Below are 13,545 nucleotides of genomic sequence, written 5' to 3'. Positions count from 1 at the left end.
CCCGTGAAAGCTGCTTATGTGGACATATTCAACTCCTGGCAGATGCCGTGTTTGTCACATGAGTTGCAGAATTCCTGTACCTTCACTCCTGAGGAGATATATTTTGCCTCAGGTACTGTGCATTTCAGGGACCAACCAAAATAACGACACATTTCACAAGAGAACAGGACCAGGATCAAGGTTATGGAATTCAACAAATATGAACTGTCAGATGCTAGAGGATTGGCTTAGTAGTAGAGACCTCAGGGTCAAATACTCAAGTTTCCCTGGAACTAGAGATTCCAATCTCAAAAGCTTCAGCTCAGTCCTTCACCCTTTGAAGGCAGATAAATTGGGTTGCACAGAATTGATTGGCTAGGGTCATTGAGATGACACCATAAGACCAAAAGCTCCATCTGCTTTCTTAGGACATCAGGTAATTCATGGCTTTTTTAGAAACAAGAATTAAATTTAAAATTTGACCAAAATTTTAAATTTGAGCAAATTTAAAAAACTAGGTCAAAGTAATGGTAACATCAATTTTCCTTTGGAATATATTCGCACGTAAGTCACCCCCCCCCAAAAGTAAGCAGAGAGTGACAATAAGCTGTCAAAGTGAGTAAGTTCTATATTGCTGCCTAGCTCAGTAATGCGGTTGTCAGTGTGTGTATATGTGTGTACGTGTGTATGTAAAACGTGTGCGCACATACACACAATCTATTCCACAGGGAACAAAATGTCAACCCTGAACAAGGGAGGTGTTTTGCATTTTTTTTAAGGTGGGGGCAAAGAGAATTCTAAGAAACAGAATCATCTTAGGCATTTTCAGAATTATTATTACCATCCCCTACTAGTAATTCAATATAGGGTGGGTGTCAAACAGATTTCATTGTCCTATTTATTTTTCAGCATGGTCTGAGAGTACAATTATCCAGTGAGGCAAACCCATGACCTATAATGAATGTAATTAAGAGAATAGGGAATTTAAACTGCTTGCAAGGGCATCGTATCTCATTAATAGAAAACTGATCACATCCAACTCATCACACGGCTGCAGACTTTTCAAAGTACCAAAAGCAAGTTCAGTGCTTGGAAAAATCGACATGAGTATTTCCAGGTTGCTAAGCTCCTGTGGCACTTATAAATACACGAGGTGTAGGTCAAACTGCAGGCAGGGGCAATGGCTGTGTTGGAGCATCAGGAAATTATCACAGATTGCAGAGAGGAAACTGTCATCAATAATGGCTTTTCTTATACATGGGTTTGTTCATGTTTTGAAATGCATTACTAGTGGGGCGCCTGGACGGTACAGTTGGTTGAGCGTCTGACTCCTGGTTCTAGCTTAAGTCATGATCTCAGGGTTGTGAGATCAAGCCCCGTATCAGGTTCTGTGCTGAGCTTGGAGTAGGCTTGAGTTTCTCTCTCTCTCTCTCCCTCTCCCTGATGTTCACATGCTCTGTCTCTGTGTGTGTGTGTGTGTGTCTCTTAAATAACTAAATCTTTTAAAAATGCACTACTAGACATAAACCAGCATCCTGACCGTGCAGACCTTCTCATGAATTTCTGTCACAAAAGTGGACCAAGGATTCCAAGGAGGACATAGCTTCGGACAAAACAGTCGACCAGTTACCAAGTCGGTTTGGTGAAGTCAAGCGAGGTTGCCTTCTTCCGACATTCCTGCTCTAGAAATGTAGAGCAAGAACTCAAGCACGTTGTCCACTGAACCCATTTTTCCCTAACAAATTAGGATTAAATGATGGCCCTGGGTCAGTGCCACTAAGTGACCCGTTAAACAAGCTCTGCCTTCTTTCCATTTATTTCTATCAAGGCAGTGATGACTCACTTCATAGCCTATAGCTTATATGGCAGCTATGTAAAGTGTAGATCTGTCCGAAATGGTGGTTACCACCATATTATATAGTTTTTAGGAGACCAGTGCGTGTAATTTATGGGGGAGGGGAGGGAAAGCATTTGGAGAGGATTAAAAATGAAAACATAACCAGACTGAAAATGAGGACTGTATCTTCATCCTTAGTCAGACATAACTACCCAAGGCATTAGCTGTGGCCATGTTCCATTGTTCTTTGTGCTCCTGTGGGCTATAAATTAGTGCTAAGGAAATGGGGCAGGAACTAGAGACCCCGGCCTTTAAGGTAAAATGAAACTTGATTGTATCCATGCACGTGGTCCTGTGCTTCTTGGTCATTAATCCTTTATTTTTCAGATGCTAATTCACTAACCTCCTCATGACACTTCCTGTGCCAAAACTCTCCTCAATGTATCCTGTCCCATCTTATGATAGAAGGGTCCTGAACCTAGGGAAAGATCAATGCCTTAATCTAGGTGTTGGCTGTATTTGACAGTCACTCGCGTGTCCACAGAAGCAACCTTTTCAAGCAAGGTAAAGAAGGGATTTTATGCTTTTTAAGTCTAGGCATGTGCCTTTTACATCTAGGCACAATGGCTAATTCTGTTCTGTTAGTGCCTCGTTCTCCTTCAGTGGTAGGGATAGACACAGGAGGATACAACACTCTACAGCTGATGATTATCTTTAATTTGGAGTTCTCATTTTTGCTAAAAGCTACCTTATGCCCTCACCATCCGTGAAGTTATAGTAAGGCCATATTAAGCCAAATCTTATGAATGTGAATGTAAAAATGACAGCATTGTGGAATTAACCTGAAATTGAAAACACATTTCAGGACTTCAAATTCCCTTGCCTGTTCTTTAAACCCAGCAGTCAAGGTACGTTCCCCTCTGGCATTGTCTCAAGTAATTTTATGTACATTCTTAGGGAGCAAAGATGAGTTATTCAAACTGGCCTTTTAAAAAATCTACTGGATAAACACTCAGATCAATGCCAAGTCTATTTCTTAGAATATTCTCCTAGCCCCAGGCTGAGCTTGTAGCATTACTCAAGCTTTCTTGCTTCTGAGATGATCGTGGATCCATCTCACAGCAACTGTCATTAGTTAACGGGCACTGGCATTGCCCATCACTATCTCCAATGTTGCAGATTAATGAAAACGTTGGCATTCATAGATCAACATTATCACAGAGCAGTTATTAGCCACATTTGAAGCACTCTGAGAAATGTAAAACTTGTTTAATGAAACATTAGTTGCAGTTTTATCTAGAAATCCTATGGGATCAGGCTCTTGGGGGTTTCTCTGACACCATCCAATTCTTCCATTCGCGGACACCAAGAGGGCATCTAACAATTCAATTCAATGAGGAAACTCCTTACAGCAGACACAGACTTGACTGGTTAAGGACTAAGTCCCACCAGGCTGCTCCCACTTCAAGTGCCAGCCACAAGCCCAAGGCCACTTACTGACCCACTGGTTATAAATAAGGGGGGGTTCCCATGACCTTGTTCTCAAGTTTAATAATTTGTTAGACCAAACTACAAAACTCAGAAGACATTTAACTTAGGCTTACAGGTTTATCACAAAGGGTACAAATGAAGAAACAGATGAAGAGATTCATAGACCAAGGTCTAGAAAGGTCCTAAGTACAGAAGCTTCTGTCTCTGTGAAGCTGGGGTGTACTGCACCCCCCTTTTGGCACATGGAGGTGTTGGTCAGTCGAGAAGCTCCTAAGATCTCACTCCAATGTCTTTACAGAGCTTAGTCCCGATCCCCCTCCCTGCCTCCGGCAGGTGGGTAGATGGGCTGAAAGTTCTACTCCTCTCATCACCTGGACTATCTGGTGACCGGCCCCATCCCTTGAGTACCTAGGGACCCCACCCTCAGTCACCTCATCAGTGAAAACTCCAGTGTGATCAAAAATGCTTCCTAATGAAGAACAGAAGATATTCCTAATACAGAAGATTCTGAAGATTCCAGAATGTCTGTGCCAGGGACCAGCAATAGAGACTTCATTTATTTTTATTTCTTACTCTACAAAAGATATCCACTTAATAACTATTCAACTCTACTAAATGAACAGATAACCATATACATATATATAGAGAGAGAGACTTATTAAATGAATCCTAATTTTTTTTTTTCTAAAAGACTGTTAGGTCTGGGGATACAGTGACAGAAAAACGATACTATTGTCCCCCAACTGATGGATTCTAGAGGTAGAGGGAACTGACATTAGTCAAATAAACACAGTGGAAAGAAATATCGAGCACCCAGAGAAGAAAATAATGAGCCACATAATGGCTGGATTGGCTCCCCAAAGGCCGGGGCAGGGGAGAAGTTTTTCCTTAGGAAGACAGCTCTGAGCTGAGTTCATCAGAGTTAGGGGTGAATGACTGAGGGAAGGCGGGCCTGACAAGGCTGCAAGGCCGTGTGGAGGTGGCTAAGCAGAGGCTGACCAAAGCCCAGGGAAGATGTGGTTTTCTGACAATGAGCCCACGTAGGTGTTTCTTCAAATACGTCATCTTCTTTAGTATTATCATAGATCTTTTCACTCATTACTATCACAGTTACTTACAAGAACCCACTGAGATCACAGAACTAATCTAAACTATGTTCATTTGGGCCCAAGAGGAAAAAGGAACAGGGCTGCAATTAAACAGACAATGCATTTCCACAAAACGTACCACGGTTATCACCATCAAATGAAGGCGTGTAAGTGCGGTATCCACGAATTTTCCAGCTATGGGTCCACAGCAATAGTTACCCAATATCTTAGGCAAGAAGGGAAAACAGCAGCTCCTTCCTATTTTTCTCTTCTTTTGGTTTTTCTCCACACTGGATCCATTCCTAGAGGAGCTGCTGCCAGGCAGTATCAAGGATAGCCCACGGCAGCTGAAAACATCATAGCTCCCTGTGCCCCCGGAAACGGAGGGTTCTTTCTTCCAGTCCTGCAAAATTCTCAGGAAAGGTTCTGACCGGTCTCGAATCGAGTCACGTGGCCATGGGGAAGCCAATCACTGCAGCCAGAAGAACAGAACACTCGGGGGACCAGCTCAAGGAGCATGCCCACTCCTTTGGCCTCTGGAATGGGGCCAGAGGCTTGCATCCTCCCTGGACAAAGGAGGGACCGTTTCTGCAAGGAAAAGATGCCACCAAACAGAAAAGATGTTTGCATGACCACTCTACTGAATTTAACATTTTAAAAAATCAATGTTCTCAGAGGAACCCTCCTACACTGTTGGTGGGAATGCAAGCTGGTGCAGCCACTCTGGAAAACAGCATGGAGGTTCCTCAAAATGTTGAAAATAGAACTGCCCTATGACCCAGCAATTGCACTATTGGGCATTTACCCTAAAGATACAAACATAGTGATACAAAGGGGCACGTGCACCCGAATGTTTATAGCAGCAATGTCCACAATAGCCAAACTATGGAAAGAACCTAGATGTCCATCAACAGATGAATGGATCAAGAAGAGGTGGTATATATACACAATGGAATACTATGCAGCCATCAAAAGAAATGAAATCTTGCCATTTGCGACAACATGGATGGAACTAGAGCGTATCATGCTTAGCGAAATAAGTCAAGCAGAGAAAGACAACTATCATATGATCTCCCTGATATGAGGAAGTGGTGATGCAACATGGGGGCTTAAGTGGGTAGGAGAAGAATCAATGAAACAAGATGGGATTGGGAGGGAGACAAACCATAAGTGACTCTTATCACAAAACAAACTGAGGGTTGCTGGGGGGAGGGGGTTTGGGAGAAGGGGGTGGGATTATGGACATTGGGGAGGGTATGTGCTTTGGTGAGTGCTGTGAAGTGTGTAAACCTGGTGATTCACAGACCTGTACCCCTGGGGATAAAAATATATGTTTATAAAAAATAAAAAGTTAAAGTGCAAAAAAAAAAAAGAAATCAATGTTCTCCTACCTTAAATTTGCTGACAAGACTCAAGCAATACATATACGGGGAGACTCTTTACAAGCAGGCCTGTGTTTTGATCTCTTCAGAAAGCTCTAATGGCCCTTGCCCACACCCTGAATGGCAATTTGCCTTGCCTGTCTGTTCTGTCACGAACATGATGTGCTTCTGTCCCTCCTCAGCTTAGGCATCTGCATTTCTAACCGAGCACTCCTGTGTTCCCAACGTCTTCGCCTTCTCTCACGGCGCACCCAAGAGGTAAATCTTACCCACGGACGCTCATGGGAAGATTCTACCACCTCTGCATGCCCAATTAGTTGGCACGGCTAAAAACACGAGGCTTCCGAATGGTTACGACAGACATGAAGAGGGGGAAAAGGAGAGAAAGCCAGTTCTCTGGCTTTCTTTGACCGAAATAGCCAGTAAGTCAAATTTGCCTTTGGTGTTTGCCTCACTGTCCGCTTCTGTCTCTCCAGACCCATGGAGCCCCAGCTTGTTTAAAATCACCCTCACTGGGCGCCTGGGTGGCTCAGTGGGTTGAGCCGCTGCCTTCGGCTCGGGTCATGATCTCAGGGTCCTGGGATCGAGTCCCGCATCGGGCTCTCTGCTTGGCAGGGAACCTGCTTCCCTCTCTCTCTCTCTGCCTGCCTCTCCGTCTACTTGTGATTTCTCTCTGTCAGATAAATAAATAAAATCTTTAAAAAATAAAAAATAAAAAAAAATAAAATCACCCTCACTTCCCAAAACACACTTTCCAGGCTGTCCCTGAAACCAATGTTCCCTGAGAAAGAAGAAAGTAGAAATAGAAAGAATGTATTCAGTGATTTGTTTTACATTATAAAGGGACCTCATATCAATAACAATAAGGGATAATTAATTAAAACCCTGAAAAATTGTCCTTGTTCCTTGTTGTTCTGCTGAATAATTTACCACTGCATCATCAACCAACCCCACCACAGCCCCAGTGAAGAAGGAGAGAGCGTCTCCCCCTTCAGTTTGGATGTGGCTCTCCCGCCCCTTCCCCTCCCCTGCCTCCCTCCCCACCCCCTGAATCCTGTGGCCTCTTGGTCATTTTAGTGCTCGTCACCACAGTTTTGAGTAGTTCTCTTTAAAAAACGTCAATGCTTCCTTAACTAGTGAAATGCAGTTCTTTTCCATGGACTTTAAGGGACCAGGAGCCACATAAAAGAGACTCTATGACTTTGCGTCTCAAGAAGGACATATCATCCCAAAACAACCCCCAGGGAAAAGAAGCTCTTCCTGACCTCTGTATGCCATTCAGTCTCCCTCCATGGCTTTGTTATTTTGGGACCCTGAAATGACAGAGTTGCGTGCCAAGCTCTTCCTCATAGCAGGTTCACTTACCAAGATTGGCTGCTGAGTTCCTACTTCCCCCAGCTCGCCATCTCTAGGCTTTAAGACAAGCCTGGGTCTTTAGCTCCATCCAAGACGGCCCCCTCAGTGCAGACCATTAAAATGACACAATGCCAATATCATAACAGAGGCACAGCTTCCATACCAGAAGCCAACAACAAGGTCATCACCAACCAAGGACCAAATACAGGCCGTGTCTGATGTCCTTTTTTTTTTTTTTTTTGGCCCCCATCACACAGTTTTCAGTCTTTACCCACAGATGAGGACATTTTAACGGAACTAGAGATGCGGAGAAGGAAAAAAAAAAACCAACACATTATGCAAATGTAGTAACAAATGTAAAATGATAAATTAGCAAGCAACTATTTAATTATTACTGTGACTAATTCCTGGAGATGCCACGGCTAATGAACCTGAACTTGTCCGGGTTGACTGCAGTGTGCTGTTGAAACATTTCCATTTGGTTTGTTTGCTGCTGGTGCAGCTCAGTGAAGTACATAGCATCTGTTTAATGAGCTCCCACTTCATTACAGAGCTGTACTACTTACTGAGTCATTCTCCTTAAGCATGCAGGCTGTGTACTCTGCTGTTGTTTTAAAGCAAATACTAATTTATGATTACCTGTCACATTAGGCCACTGAAAATTGTACTCACACTGGCTCCCATGAGCGGAATGCTAATGAGCTGATTATGGACTGGGGTGGTGTCCCTTACGTATAATCCGCGGACATAAATCCCGACTCCCCCTCCAACGTGGGCTCCAGAACAATAGACGCGTTTTGAGAGGACAGACTGGGAAGTGAAAGGGGTGGGGTGCAGTCATCACATGGAAATGCCCAGACTCGAAGGCTGACAGACTCAGCACTGACCTAATTCAATGTGCACGGATCGTCAGAAACACCCGTTACACTGTGTCATGTATGGAGGAAGATGAATGACTCTCCCGCTATTCACTCCCTGCCATGGTCATTATCTAATTGAAGCCTGATGCCCGAGCCAGGCAGATCCTGACACGGGGACTGCCAGCCTCTATTGTATGGAAGAAATCCTATAGATGTGTCCTAAAAGGTACTTGCAGAGAAAATTCCAATCAATGACACTTTTCCAAAATGCAGCTTTTCATTTCCAAGCCTAATATTTACCTGCAGGCTTCAGCACAATGCTCTTTCACCAGGGTTGTGGTTTTTGAGTGTTGGGTTTTTTTTCCCCCTGCCTCTCTCCATTACAAGCATGCCATTTGCCCTTGAAAATAGAGTAGTAAGCAAAATGCCTCATTAAGTCTGTTTTTTTTTTTCTTCTTCTTAGTTTATCCCTTACAATTTGCCTCCATAAGTTAAGACTACGGGAAGTTAAGTGGCTCTTATTGGCTGTCTGCTCTGTTTTTGTTGTCCCAACTTCATTCTGCCTGGGGACATGGTGGCTTGTCTCTGAGATACAGGACTCCAGACTTCCTTAGTAATGTGTGTACAAGTCAGTATCTGTGCTTTAGAAGCACTGCTCCCAACATCCAAGGCAAGGATCAGCACGATGCCGGAGGTGCCCAAGAAACTTTCAGCATTGCTTCCCATGTGGAATACTGTACTCCAGCTGCCGTGGGCGGCTTCTGTGTGTGCTCATGTCTTCAGTGAAGATAAGAAACCTAACCCAGGGGAACCCCAGGTGGCTCCATCAGTTAAGCACCTGCCTTCAGCACAGGTCATGATCCTGAGGTCCTGGGATCAAGTCCCGCATCAGGCTCCCTGCTCAGTGAGCAGCACACTTCTCCCTCCGCCTCCCATCCCACTCCCCCAGCTTGTGCTCTCTCTTCCTCTCTCTCTCTCAAATAAATAAAATCATGATCCTGAGGTCCTGGGATCAAGTCCCGCATCAGGCTCCCTGCTCAGTGAGCAGCACACTTCTCCCTCCGCCTCCCATCCCACTCCCCCAGCTTGTGCTCTCTCTTCCTCTCTCTCTCTCAAATAAATAAAATCTTTTAAAGAAAGAAAAAAACCTATCCAAGTTAGCCATGTGCCTACAACAAGAATACAAAGATGAGTACTATTTTACACCTCTGCTTCCCGAGCCCATCCTTCCTTCCTTTCTTTTTTCTTTTCTTTTTTTTTTCTTTTTCTTTTTTTTTTTTTTTTTTTTTTAAGATCACCTGTTTAGACCATTGAGCTTTCTTCCTGTAAGAGTTTTTAACATTTGCCCTCTCGCTTTTCACACGGAGCTGCCCAGGACTGACAACTAGAATGGAAGAAAAAGAATAAAAAAAAATAAATGCCCACCTTTGACATAGCTAAAAGGAAAAACAGGTGAGAATAAGCATGAATTCTCATCTACAGATGTCTGTGATACATTTTAAATCAACTCCCAACTGGACATCAGAAAGCTCGATCGTGCCATCTCCAGCAGCTCTGGATAATGCTTCCTTGAACAAGTTGGTAATTTTGCCTCCCCTTTGTCTCGCCGCAGTGAGGGGAATGAGCCCTCAACAGACAAGAACAGATCTGGGTGCTTGCTCTGTCCAGTCGCTGTGCAGACCTTGCACTTTGGGCTTTGTCACTTTCACTAAGAGCAGGACAAACTGACTGCTAAGTTTCAAGCTCTGCTATTCTGTAACTCTCCCCTAACCCTGACTAAAGGAGCCCTAATCCACATGATATCCAAGACTATTAAATTGCTACTATTAATATTGATTGCATTTCAGGTTTACTCTATCTAGGAAGATGGAAACCATTCTTAAAAATCAGCAATTTGGGGGGCGCCTGGGTGGCTCAGTCAGTTAAGCGTCTGCCTTCGGCTTGGGTCATGATCTCAGGGTCCTGGGACCAAGGCCCACATCGGGCTCTCTGGTCAGCAGGGAGCCTGCTTCTGCCTCTCCTACTTCCCCTACTTGTGTTTCCTCTCACGCTGTATCTCTGTCAAATAAATACTTTAAAACAAAAATAGCAATTTTCTGCAATGCACCAAAGAAGTGACATGGCTTCTCATGACACCTCAGGCACAATCTACACCCTGACAACCTTGACCCACTGTTTCTTTTTTTTTTTTTTTAATAAACATATAATATATTTTTATCCCCAGGGGTACAGGTCTGTGAATTGCCAGTTTTACACATTTCACAGCACTCACCCCAGCACATACGACCCACTATTTCTTAAAAGAAACCATGTTGACTCTGTCTTAGGCCTTCACACGTCTGACTCTAATTACAAATTCTAAATTATTGGGCACATTGGCATATCGCTTTTTTTTTTTAACGAAGGTTGAAGAATCAGGATACCTAGTTGTTCATTTTATTGTCTTACTACAAATATAACGTTTAAAAAAAAGAGAAAAAAACTGAGGTTCTTCAAGAGAGTATTTTTCATGGTATTTATATCTAAACTGCAAAAAAAAAAAGTGGAAGCAAATTAGTTAATTACTGTCTCCAACTGTATGGGTGCTAACAAATTCCTTTTCCTCACCTATAATGAACTCCCGGTGCCCGCCAAGACAGGGGTGGGGTGAACAGCGGTGTGGGTTTTTTCTGTGCAAGTAAATTGCTTTTCCTGATTTACATGGTGTGGGGGGGTGGAGAGACAGAGTGCCTATTTACAGACTAGATAATCCAATTGGCTTATTTTGCAAAACAGTTTCTTCCCCCTCATTGGCAGCGCTAGGCATTGTGCAGGCTCTCAACTGGAGTGAAAAAGGATATGCATTAGATACAGGGACACACAATGACCGTGCTCAATTTCCTAAATGCGGCAGGGTTCACTGAACAGGAAGGCAGTCATGCAACATTGGGAGCAACATTTTGTTTCATGGTATGAGAGGCATATGCATTAGATGTCCACAATGAAGACAAATAGGGAGGAGAAATCTTACCGAGAGGTAGAAAAAAAATGAGAGATTTACATTAGAACTTTTCATTGGGGGGGGGGGCTTTTAAGAGACTTGCCAAATAGGATTTCACATGTTTGCCCAATTCCCAAAACCCATTCTTTGGAGGTTAGAATAGAGCTTACGGCTGTTAAATATTCTTTCATGAGACGAGTCAGATAAAATATATATAGATGTGTAGATACAGATGAAAATGTGGAAACACACATGCCCATAAATCAATAGCCAATGGTATTTCAAAAGAGCTGAGGAAGAGCAGTTGGAAAAGGAGGGTGTGAAGGAAGGAACGAGCAGGGCTTGGGGGGGTGGGTTGGGGGAGTGGGATGGCTCAGTGGACTTTGTGTTCTTGTTTTCCACAGCTCATCAGAGAGGTCACATGCAAAATCCTGCTTTCACACTGCAGTAGGCTGGGAAAGAGAAGTGCACCTATTAGACATGTGATTTTCATGAGAAAGGAAAATCTGAAATGGTCAAGTCGGGTACACAGGGCTTTCTACACAGGCAGTGACAGCGCTGTCAGGGACTCATCCTCCTAGCAGCCAAACCAGTCACAAAGACAAGAAGAGAAACTGGAATGTGCAGAGACAAAAGTGACCAGCATCCCAACTCCCAGAGGGACCCTCCAAATAGCCCACGATGGCAATGCTGTCACCGTCCGGGCCATCATGGGGTCCCGTGAATAAGCAAAGTGACAAGCAAAACTAATTGGTGGCAGCAGTTGATGAACAGGTGCCCACAGAAGAGCCACCACCGAGTGATTCCTTTCTCCAAGCTCTTGGGGACAAATGAGGCTCCAGGAGAGGCTCCCAGTTGGCAAGAGGGACTGTCATCTCAGTGCATGTGGGTACATGCTTGCACAGACAGCGTCAAGGGGAGCACTAGGTGAACACGCATATGTTCCATTCCTCCTGTGTACTTCCAGGATGATACAGCGGGCTCGTCCCAAAGTTCAAATGCCACGTCTAAGAGCCTGCTCTGTCTCGTTGTGCCACACGATACTTTCCCGGGGAACTGTGCTTTCTGAATGTGACCGTCAGACTGGGTCGCAAGAAAGAGCAAAACAGGTGCAGAAACACTTAGCCACATATGCACTGCAAGTTGCAGGGGAGGTCGCATGCTCTGTTAAAAAATCCTATGGCTCCCTTAAAACCTATGGGCTCCGTCCTCACCCTCTGCTTTGCAAACAGTTCTACTGGGCAGGGGCATCTTGGGGTTCTCACAAAAGGCACCAGGTGCAGACACAGTCTTCTCCCTCCGTGAGGTCAGCCTCTTCTGGCCCGCACCTGGGGAAGAGGACCTCCCCACCCCTGCGATGGGGTTGATACTGGGTTGGCCTCCATGCCCTGCAGTCAGGACAGGGACCTTTTACCATGGTGTCATGATGAAGACTCTTGGCCTCATCGTCCTTGCTCTGGGTTTTTCCCCACACCATGATTTGGAACAGGAGCAACACCAGCAGAGAAAAAGAAAAGAAAAGAAAAAAAAAAAAAGGCAAGAGGCTTCAGAGGAGATGGGAAATCACCAGAGTCCTCGAGAAGAAGGAGAGGGAGTCACAGACTGAGCACAGGAAGCTGCTTTCCTTGGAAGGGTTCAGACATGCCGAAGTAATGATCCCGGCAACATGTTAGCAAAACATTAGAAACACTTTGGTAAGCAAATAATTTAATTACAGCCTTCTCCGAGGCCGCAGATATTGCCTGACCCCTGACCTCGTATATTGCTGTCTCCCCCCCCCCCACCCAGCCTGGGATTCACGCTTCCCATTCTTGTCACAGCATCTCTCCATCTTGTACCGTTTAATATAGTGTGCTCCAGGTGTTCTGTGCTGAATGAATAGTTATATTACTACCTGTCAGACACAATCACACTCTATTCATCATTCTCGGCTGGCTGCATGAGGCCCAGCTTCCAGCAGGCTCCCGCTCTATTTCCTTGTTCAAACGTCTGCGGTGCTTTTGGCCCATCTGTCAAGGCTGTCATTTAGAGGGAAAACAGTATCAGCGCTTTAAATATATGGAGTTCTCTATTGAAACAGTGCTGTGATTGAACTGTCAGCGTTCTCAGTATCACAGACAGTAATTCATGGCTGGTCCGGGCTCCGGTGAGGTTGCGATTACGACGGTGACCCTGAGGGGGTCACACAGAGGGTTTGTGCTTCACAGTTTGGTCTATAAATAGTGCAATTAACCTTTCAGGAATTACAAAATGCTCTTGAATTCTCTTTACCTTCGCTCTATGCCTGCACGGTTTCAAGCAATGGGAAGAAGAAGAGAGAGGGAGGGAGAAAAAAAAAAAAAAACCCTACATATTTGCTGAGATATGGGCCATAGGAGTAAGAAATATATATACATATTGTTTGGAGAGCAAGTATTTGAAATGCATGAATGTATTTTAAGCCACCGTTTGCTGTTTGGGAACGAGATAACATATGCTGAGATTTCTGCTGAAATTAAAAGGTTTCTGAATCTGAAATCAAATATGATGGATATAAATGAAAGGGCTTCTGTTCAGCCTTATGGAAAGGAAG

The sequence above is a fragment of the Mustela nivalis genome, assembly GCF_964662115.1.
Source record: "Mustela nivalis genome assembly, chromosome: 3".
In the NCBI taxonomy this organism is placed as follows: Eukaryota; Metazoa; Chordata; class Mammalia; order Carnivora; family Mustelidae; genus Mustela; species Mustela nivalis.
This window is presented reverse-complemented; position numbering follows the sequence as displayed.